This window comes from Helianthus annuus, chromosome 14, assembly GCF_002127325.2.
Source record: "Helianthus annuus cultivar XRQ/B chromosome 14, HanXRQr2.0-SUNRISE, whole genome shotgun sequence".
In the NCBI taxonomy this organism is placed as follows: Eukaryota; Viridiplantae; Streptophyta; class Magnoliopsida; order Asterales; family Asteraceae; genus Helianthus; species Helianthus annuus.
Window position 1 is genome coordinate 142315601 of NC_035446.2, and position 11044 is coordinate 142326644.

General features: G+C 38.4%; 1 long non-coding RNA gene across 1 annotated transcript; it reads right to left on the reverse strand.

The window, feature by feature from the left end:
- Window positions 1-4376: 4376 nt before the first annotated feature.
- LOC110904047 lies at window positions 4377-6173 on the reverse strand. The gene is made up of 5 exons (XR_002572320.2): window positions 5809-6173; window positions 5209-5439; window positions 4901-4963; window positions 4670-4763; window positions 4377-4575 (listed from the first exon to the last, which is right to left on the reverse strand). It is a non-coding gene; the product is annotated as an uncharacterized LOC110904047 (long non-coding RNA).
- Window positions 6174-11044: the final 4871 nt, after the last annotated feature.

An 11044-nucleotide genomic window follows, 5' to 3' on the forward strand; every position in this document is an offset into this window, starting at 1 on the left:
CGGGCTATTATCGACGACTCATCGAAGGATTCTCTAAAATCGTTGTGCCTCTTACTACTCTTACTCATAAAGACAGGTCTTTTGTTTGGGGAACTGAACAAGAATATGCTTTTCAAACCCTTAGGCGCAAGCTCTGCAATGCTCCTGTTCTCATATTGCCAAACGGAACCAACGATTTCATTGTCTATTGTGATGCTTCCAACCTTCGTCAGCTCAAAATCCACGAGAAGAACTATACAACCCACGATCTCGAGCTAGGCGTAGTTATTTTGGCATTGAAGATTTGGCGACACTACCTGTATGGTATCAAGTGTACGATCTTCACCGATCACAGGAGTTTACAACACATCTTTAATCAGAAAGAACTTAACATGCGTCAACGCCGATGGGTAGAACTTCTTAGCGATTACGATTGTGAGATTCGTTATCACCCAGGCAAGGCAAATGTTGTATGATGTGTGTAAAATGCAACATATAAATTACATCAATTGAGGATAAAACTAACCCTTTTTAAGTACTAATGTTGGAAAAAAGAGTGTTTTTGTCTTCCTTTTGTATTTTCAGGATAAAATGAGCTCAAATTCACAAAAGAAGCAAAAAGACAGGTAAATCTAACATAAATACAAGAAAAGGAACAAAAGTAGATTGCCCGACCCCTCAAAGGCATCTTCCCAAGCAGAAAAGAGAAGTCAGAAGACTGAACACGCCCCGTGCTCAGCCAGCACGGGGCCGTGCCCAAGAAGCAGCAGAAAAGACAAACCTATAGAAGCTTCTATTGCCCACCACGGGGCCGTGTCCAGTGAGCACGGGGGCGTGGTGAAAGTACAGCAGGCACATTAATTGTAATTGCGAATTACAATTAATGAAGAGAGAGAGTGTCAGACAGGCACGGGGGCGTGTCCAGCGGACACGCCGGCCGTGCCCAGCCTTCTGTTCAGCCTATAAATAGGAGTGCTTGGTTTCATTTCAACTCATCCCTTGGCACACCACCTCTCTCACACTTCATCCACCACCCACCACCATCACAACACCATCATCCACCACCATCATCCATTGTTCATCATAGAGTGTGTGAGTCGTCTCGGGATCCAAGATTGATCGTAAGAGTTCTTGACAATCAAGGCCATGTTTGCCTAAGTCTCTTACATCACTTGGTGAAGACAAGTGTTTAGTATAATACTTTTTATTTTTAATCTTTTGCACTTTTTATTTGGTTTTGTATTAATGACTTTAATAACTAGTTGCTTATGTTGAAGGTGATCTTTCCTTATCGTTTGTCCGTGGTGTCTTGGCATTATTTTACTGTCTATATAAAATAAAAGATTTTCACCATTCATATCTCCATGGTCTATATGGAGGTATGTTGGCTACCTGGTCGGGGGTTAAGGGAACGGTTTGGTAAGGGTCTTGCCCTTGTTCAGCGTTTAGAGGTCCTACAAGGGACCTGGGTCAAATTTAGTAGGATCTCCTTCAATGCCCATAGATATTGGATGGCGGGGATCCAAACTCTTTGACGCCCTCATAAGTTAACTACTATTAATATTATAACCCGGCTATTTAGGACTGTATCCCTGCTGACTCAGACTACTTAGCCGAGGGTAACGTCACCGCCAAAAGCGGGGCCTACCATAATTTGCATTAATAACTTAATTCATTATCTTCCAATAATCCAACCCTTTAGGATTGTATCCTTGCTGACTCAAACTACTGGGTTGAGGGTAACGTCGCCTTCAAAAGAGGGGCCTACTACAATAACTAAGATAATCTCTTAAACAAGTGCGAAAATAATCAAAGGTTATACTAATACACGAGTCGGATCCAAGTGATTCATCTTGTCTATCTGTTTTTATTTTATTTTAATTTTCAGCATTTAGTTAGTTTTTATTTTCTTAGTTTAAAAATCTTTTATAACTTCTTTTTAATTTAGTTAGACGTAGAGGATAAACCGGTACTAAAAGCTCTTGTGTCCTTGGACGACCTCGGTATCTTACCAATACTATACTACGTCCACGATGGGTGCACTTGCCCATATGTGTGTTTAGTGTTAGTAAATATCGTGTTTTATAAATTTAAAACTTGGCTAAAAGTGTAAAAAGGGCTTAAATATACATCTAAATTATATCACACCTAACGCACATCAAGTTTTTGGCGCCGCTGCCGGGGACACAAGGATTTTAAGAAAGTTAGGAATCAACGGCCTAATCATATTTTTATCTTTCTTTTTATTTTTTTAGGATTTTTTTTAATTTTTCAGCTTCTGCAAAGCTCAGCACGGGCCGTGCCCGCTGAACACGCCCCCGTGCTCAATCATTGGAACTGGCAATCCTGTTTTAAGTCAGACAGTAAGCTGAACACGGGGCCGTGCTCACTCAACACGCCCCCGTGCCCAAGATTCACTTACTGAAAACAGAACCGTTAGATCCCGGCGGTTGGTAATTTCTGACATAAACATGAGTGATAGTAATTCTTTTTACTTTCGGCAGTCTTATGGTACGTGGTGTCAATTATGTGGAGGCGAACATAAAGAATTAAAATGTTACTTTCTAAATTATAGGCCCGACTACATAGACCCACCAATTCCTTATAACCTTAAGAGGGGCGATGTCACACCCCGATTTCCACGTGTATCACCGGTGGGCCCGGTGGGGGATTACCGTGACGTAGTTGGCAACAATATAGTCAAACCACACAATTATATGAATGCACAGCGGAAGCATAAAGATAAATATAATTCAACCTTTGATTGTAATATCGCATGTATCACAATAGTCGAATGGTATCCACAGGGATCAAAATAATAATAAAAATATTGTTCAACAGACAAGGCATCAAAGCTTGCGAGACTTCTTAAGATGCTAAGGAGCTATTGCCAGCCGATTACGTGTAGTACCTGCACTTAATCTTTTTGGGAAAATACGTCAGTTTACACTGGTAAATACATTCAACCGACTCTTTTGAAAATGTTTATTAAAATTGATTTGAATGCACAAGGCACAAACTCTTTTATAACTTGGGAGAATTATTTAATAATATAATCTTGTGAACGAATTACATGTTCCTTCTTTGCGTTCAGTAGCCCGGATCTAGTCCGGGTTAAAGATCAATAAACACACCACTTTGCGTAAAACCGCGGTGGGTAAACCAACGGCTACGTCTTTTAATAATATAGACATAATACCGGGTGTACGCCTACACCCGAGTGTCGAGGTTGTGGCCATTTCGTAAAATGATGCCTAGGATATCCGGGACATGGTCATTAACCCCCCAAAGGCTTTTAAGTAACAAGACTGTTTAAATGAGCTGATCAAATTATTCAATTAACCACCTAAACGATGGAAGATTTGATGCTCAATCAAGCGGTATTAATATACCGTAACCCAAGCCCGTATAACGGAAAATAAGTTAAAAGTATTTACCTTTGCAAGTATTGTCCTTAATTGATTAAATCACAGATATCTTATACTGGGGCTCCTATTCTGGAACGAAGGTTTTAAAATAACCTATTAGAATCCTAACGAGTCTTTATATTAGCCGTAGCCTAGACCGGTCAGTTTCAAGGGATAGTTACGGTTTAATCGCGTGAAAGGCGAGAACCGAGAATGGAATGTGATTCTGACCCAACAAGTTCGAAGACTTGTTTTATATGGGTTTAATATTCACACTCTGGATTCACTACAAGAAATTTGGGTCTTTAACCACACATGGTATGTGTAGGAAAAAACATATAATGTGTTGGTAGTTGCGTTTACCAACACATAAACTAAGTGTCATGATGTGTAGACTCATGACTGTAGATATAGGTCATTACCCACACATAAGTTATGTGTAGGTATATAGCAAGCTATACCTACACATATATGTGTGGCTAAAACTAATTTATATGTGTGGCTAAAAGTATAGCAATTTATTTAGATGACAACTGATGTGGCGTCTGATGTGGCGTCTGACGTGGCATAAATATATGTGTGGGTAAAAATAATATTATGTGTAGGTATTGATCTTAACATGTGAAGAAATAAAACATTGATGTGTTGGTAAAAGTATTTAATGTGTGGACAATAAACACGACATTTGTAAATAATAATTTTTAAATATATACAAACAAATACAAAAACAATTATAGAAACATTTATGGCCAAATTAACATTCATAATCAGAACATCATCGTTCAAACAACCAAATAAAATACTTAAACAAACAAAACTGAAATTGTTCGTAAGTTACTAACATGTTACATAATTACTAAAACGACTTTACTCATCGATACGTTGATGTATCACCTTGAGATTTTCAAGATGGGCTTGGAGGAGACATGATAAGGAGACATGATATTAGTTTGAATCAGCGCTTGTTCCATTATTGCACATTAACTTGTAGGTGTTTGAAGTGCATCCACTAGCTCGTCGTAAGTAGGACACTTTGCTTATTTAGTAGTACTCATTTTGTTATCATCAATAGCTAATTGGATCAACCCCCACCCATGTAAGCAAATAGAGCTTCGTCCAACTCCATTCTCCATAATGGACTTGTCGCTCATTGATTCCATAGTATGCTAGTTTCTCGGCTTCATCATATCTTCATTTTAAGGAAAAAAGTATAAGACATACAACAAATTAACTATTTACCAAATAATGAATATTAAATGGTACAAATTACCATGTAAACTTACATATATTGTAGTCGCTTCTTTAGATATCCAACTTTCTTCCGCATCCCAATTGCATAGAATTCTATGAAATACAATCTGATCATAGCATGACATTCTCAAGGAACAAAAAGAAAAAAAAACCAAAAAATGGACATACAAAGATAGTTAATCAGTATTTTCTATCCAAAGCAACTAAAAACAATTTAATAAAAAGTAGCTTAAGAAAACAATGACTTTGGGTTCATAAAATACCTGTCTCAAATCCAAATAAGTATATGTAGAAGCATATGTGATGAGTTGACAGGTACATATGACCTACAACATATCAGGCAAGAATAATTAGAAACCAAAAGAAATGTGCACTCGTTTACTAGAAGTAGGGATGGCAATGGTCGGGTATGGCTAATCTCATACTCAGTGGCGGATCTTGCATGTTGAACATGCCAGGGCCGAAAGACACGGGCACTAAAAAAAGCCTGGACAAGCCAGGGCCAAACATAGTATATATAAAAAATTTCGAATAAAATACGGAAAATTAGCACTACGGCCGAAAAACTTACCCGGGCCGTGGCCTTGCTACTACACTTCTAAGAACCGCTCCTGCCCATACTCATACCTGGTTATAAACCATATCCAACGCAAAACCAGTTGGGTCATACTCATACCTGGTTATAAACCATATCTAACGCAAAACCAGTTGGGTATTCATCGGGTAATTACCCTTCGAGTACCAAACAACCTTGAAGTATAAAAATATCTTGTAATGCACAATTGAAATCTTGAACAAGGACCTAATATACATAAAAACAAAAGTTAAACATAGAGAAATATACGCATGTAAATCTGTATCTTAATAAAAAGAAACTACTATTCATAAATTTTGAACATTCTATGTTTTATCCAAACCCTATGAACTTACTTGCATCTACAAAGTCACAATAGTGAATACTGTGTGAAGATTATCAAATAGAACAATAAACCATGGAAAAAAGACCTTACATGGTTCCAAATCAAACCTGGGAGAGTCAATTATTGTTTTGATATGCCGATTAGGTTCGTTCAGGTAGAAGGATATACAATTATACATAAGAAAATTAGATAAACATAAACTATGGATTAGGCGAACTGAATTACAAAAAAAAAAAAAAAAGATGACTCACTATTTGTTTGTCGGTCTCCGGCTCTCCCTAATCGCTGATTCAATAAATCAATTGCAAGTGCGAAGCTTAGTAGCAGACTCTGGTTGTCCAACAGCGATTGCAGAACAGACATAATCAACTAAGAAAACATGTCTTGGTCGGGTCATGATGTAAACAATGGATCCAAAATTCAAAAACGAGATGGTATTGTAGATGAATCCATAACCGACTGATGTCGCTAAGGTTCATATGCGATGCTTCGATTAAGAATACGATCATAATAGGAATCAAACAAAATGTTAATAAGAGAATAGCCGGTCTTGTCCTCCCTCCTTTTCCCGCTCATCACATACAATTTTTTAGTTGCCGCTAAGAGAGTTTTAGGTTAGATTTAAAATTTGAAGTTTTTGACTGGGAAAATACGATTAATAACCGCTAAAATAGTGTTAGTTTAGGTTTAAAATTTGAATTTTTTAATTGGGATAAAGTAGTTTAATTGGCCCAAAAGATTTAAAATTTAATTGGATTTGTTTTTTTAAGAAGTTAACCGGGTTTTATAATATACGTACATATTAAATTTTCTATTATAAATTCAACTAGGTTTATTATGGTCGCCGCGTTGCGGCGTTCTTCTTTTGTTATTTAGTCCGTGTTTATATGTATTTTGAAATCACTGCGAGCGCCTTGAGCACAGAACCACTGACAAAAATTAAAAAATGTAGAAAAAACACTAAAAGAGAACCTAAAGAAAATCAACCAAAAAAGTTATATGGTAATGATGTTCGTATGAAACTCATGGTCGCATCGCCATGTAGTGCGTTATAGCGGTCGCTATAGCCGCTATTGACAACTATGCCTAAGTATATACTATAATTAAATTTTAAATCACTTCATATGTATCTACTTAATTTATCTACATTTTATTTACAAATATATGTGTTGGTAAAGATAATTAATAACCCACACATATATATTTTTTTTACATAGGTGTAGATAATTTATCTACACATAACAAAAAATGTCACATGTGTGGGTAATTTGTTATTAATGACTCTTCATTTTTGGGGGGGAGTTTTCCCACCATTGTCAAATGTGGATAAAACACATTACCAACACATATTAAGTGTTAGTTATTATGAAAATATATCATCAATCATTACCTACACATATAAAAACATGTGTAGGTATTTACCCACACATTTACATGTGTTGGTAAATTATGTGTAGGTAAACACCCTGATTTCTTGTAGTGATTTTGGGGTCAAAATAATATGGTTTGACCCGTATCGGCTAATTTATGTAAACTAGTTACATAAGCCGAACCGTGCGCGCAATAGGTGCAACGGGTAACCGTAAGAGTCCTACACTTGTTTCCTAAGTCAATATGCCTTAAAGAGGTTGTGGTATCAGTAGGATACCTTCCGTGATGCCCGTAACGAGTTTAAGTTTATTATACGCCCCGTAGGGGTTTTCCGGTCATTTTAAAGACTTTTAAAGGAGGTTTTAGAGTTCTACAGGAAATCTGAGTTTCCCGATCAGTTTACAAAGTCTAAAATACTTTATTTATTATTTAAAATCAGTAGCAACTGGAATCGGATCAAAAGACCTTATAGAACTCAAGTTTTGGCCGAAAAGGGCATATTCGGTATTTACCGAACCGTAGCCATAACCGCAGGTTACGAGCAGGTTAAAATTAATTAAAAATCTTTAAAAATCCCAAAATATTATTTTACAATAGTGAGTAAAAGGTTTGGTGTCGAAATCTTGGTTTAGGTAGGCGTTATGCTAATCGCGCCGTTTATTACAAAAGTTTACTTTAATTGCGCTAGTTAGCATAACTCCCATTCTAGACCTCGGATTGGCGTGAAACTTTAGGGACATGCTTAGAATTTAATAAGCAAGGTTATGGTCCCTTCACGTGTCCGAAATACTCGTTTTATTTTGAAAAGGGCGTTACGGTCAACTTTTAAGTAATTAACGGAAATGCGTAAAAGACTCGGACAAACAACGAACCGGTCACAGAGGGTGATACCATCACGTGACGTGGTCCTAAGAGAGTCCTAAGGCATATCTACTTTGCACTAAAACGGGTCAGAACTGAAGTCAAAGCAAAAGTCAAACTTTTGCGACATTCGGCTCCGAACCGGGTCAATATATCAAATGGCCGAATCAAACGAGTTTAGACAAGTTTATATACTTAATATCATGTTTTATAAATATTCAAACAGGTTTCATATCATCTATATTACAGATTATGCAAGAATCGCAAAAATGGCTTTCTGTTGACTTTTTAAGTATACGTTTGACTCGACATTTGAACTAGTTAGAGTGGTGATCAGAGGGAACCCTTTTAGGGGTTTATTATCCATACAAATACCAACTTATAACTACTTTTGATTCGAGATATGACTGAGCCATTAAGGACTTATCTCGAAGTCAAACCGTAGTTACGACGGTTTGATTTTTAGCTATTTAACTAAGTAAAACTAAACCACAAAGGATTTAAACAACTTACAGAAGCTTGAGCACGATTTAGGATGATAGAATAAAGCTTGGAAGCTCCAGAGATGATCAAGAGAATGTGTTTTGAGGTGTGGTGAACTAATGCACACAATAGGCCTATTTATAGTGCAAAACTTGGCATGGGATCATCACAACTCAGCCTACCAAGCATCATGGATGTTCAGCAGGTGGCCCTGAGTGCTAGGAGGCAAGTAGAGGGCACCCATGCCTCATTTATTGCATTTTTGGTCGTTCACTAGCTCAAAAGCAAGTTAGTCCAAACTTTCTGCATCTGGGCGGTTCACGCGGCCCGCATGAAAGGATTATGTAACTTGTTCGCGGGTCGCCTGGGTTTATAAGACAGAACGCGTATATGCAGAAGGCTCGCGGCCCGCATCAACTTGACCATATCTTTTACGCGGCCCGCGTTAGGTTAAATTTTCAAGATTTCTAAATCTTTTATAATCATTGCCTAAATCTTTGTAATTAATAACGAAATCTTTGGTAATTATTAACCTGACCTTTCGGGTTTGAAGGGGTAACTTTGCGATTTGGCCCTCGATTATATACAACTAAGGGCCTCGTGTTATTTACCCGCACTGTTAAGTCCCCGGTTAGTTTGTTAGCTATCTGGAAAGCCTTAACTTTCATTGTTGACGCTTTTAACCCCTCTCATACGAATTTGATCATAACTTTCTCGTTTTAAAACGGAACTTCACGGAATTTATATAGTACATTCTAGTGAGCGTATTTTACTGTTACAAGGCCTCGGGTATGTCAAAGGGTCACTCAGAGGTATAATTAAACATGTTGACACAGTTAACCCCCTGCAGCTTGTAATCTCTCACTTTCTTCCGCGTTTCGCTTCCGTACGATCCATGATTTATTCGTTTGAAGGTACGAGCATCGTTTAGGGTTACTATACAGTATACTTACCCTTGTTTGACATTTCTAACCCTCGAATTTACATACTTTCAAGGTTTGTCAACTTTAGTCCTTTATTTAATATTAAATGCCACGTGTAAACTCAAGACACGTGTCAATACATTATTGGACACAAAATTTCGAGGTGTTACATCCTCACCCCCTTAAAATAAATCTCGACCCGAGATTTACTCAAACAAATAGGGATATTTCTCTTTCATCGTGGATTCAACTTCCCACGTGAATTCGAGACCTCTCCGGGCATCCCATTTAACCTTTACTATCGGCACATGCTTTCTTCGAAGCTTTTTCACCTGTCGGTCTTCAATCGACAAGGGCTTCTCCACAAACTTCAAGCTCTCATCTATATGCACATCTGTGTGTGGGATCACCAATGATTCATCAGCGAAGCACTTCTTTAGATTGCAGATGTGGAATACATTGTGAATTCCACTGAGCTCTTCCGGTAAGTTCAATTTATAGGCAACTGACCCGACACGTTCGATAACCTCGAAAGGTCCTATGTATCTCGGGCTCAGTTTGCCCTTCTTACCGAAGCGCATCACCCCCTTCCAGGGTGTTACCTTTAGTAACACTTTTTCACCTACCTCGAAGTGAAAATCCGTATGCTTTGGATCAGCGTAACTTTTCTGCCTATCTCGGGCAGCTTTGAGACGTTCCCGAATCTGGACAATCTTGTCTGTTGTTTCGAAAACTATCTCTGGTCCCGATAATTGGACCTCTCCCACTTCCGCCCAACAAACAGGCGATCTACACTTCCTACCGTATAATGCCTCGAAAGGCGCAGCCTTTATGCTGGTATGGTAGCTATTGTTGTAGGAGAATTCGATTAGGGGTAGGTTCTTATCCCAACTACCACCTAGATCGATAGCACATGCACGCAGCATGTCCTCTAACGTTTGAATAGTACGCTCACTCTGACCGTCTGTCTGAGGATGGTAAGCCGTACTAAAGTTCAAACGTGTACCCAAAGATTGCTAGAAGCTTTTCCAGAAGTGAGATGTGTACCTAGTATCTCGATCAGAGATAATAGATACAGGTATGCCATGTAAGGCTACAATCTTATCAACATATAACTGGGCTAAAGTGTCGGAGCTATAAGTCTCCTTGATGGGTAAGAAATGAGCTGACTTAGTCAGTCTATCGACTATAACCCATATCGTGTCATTTCCCTTGCTCGTCTTTGGTAACTTGGTGATAAAATCCATAGTTACACACTCTCATTTCCATTCAGGAAGTTCAGGCTGTTGTAGCAAGCCGGATGGCTTTTGATGCTCAGACTTGACTTGCGCACAAGTTAAGCATTTGGCTACATAAGCGGCTACAAACTTTTTCAAGCCTATCCACCAATAGTTTGCCTTCAAATCCTGATACATTTTGTCTGCTCCAGGATGGACAGAATATTTGGAACTATGGGCTTCCTGGAGGATAACATCTCGTAGTCCTCCATAAATAGGAACCCATATTCGTCCATTCAATCTCAAAAGTCCATCCTTGTGAAGAGTTAACTGCTCCTCAGTTACTCCCAACTTTTCCTTAGGATAATTAGCTTCTAACACAGCTTCTCGCTGTGCAGCTAATATCCTTTCAATCAAGTTATTCTTTACTTCCATCCTCCTAGCATTGATTCGGATGGGTTTCATCCTTTCTTTCCAGCTCAGGGCATCAGCGACTACATTCGCCTTGCCGGGATGGTATCTGATCTCACAATCGTAATCATTTAAGGTCTCCATCCAACGGCGTTGCCTCATGTTTAGCTCCTTCTGGTTGAACAGATGTTGAAGGCTCTTGTGATCTGAATAGATCAAAA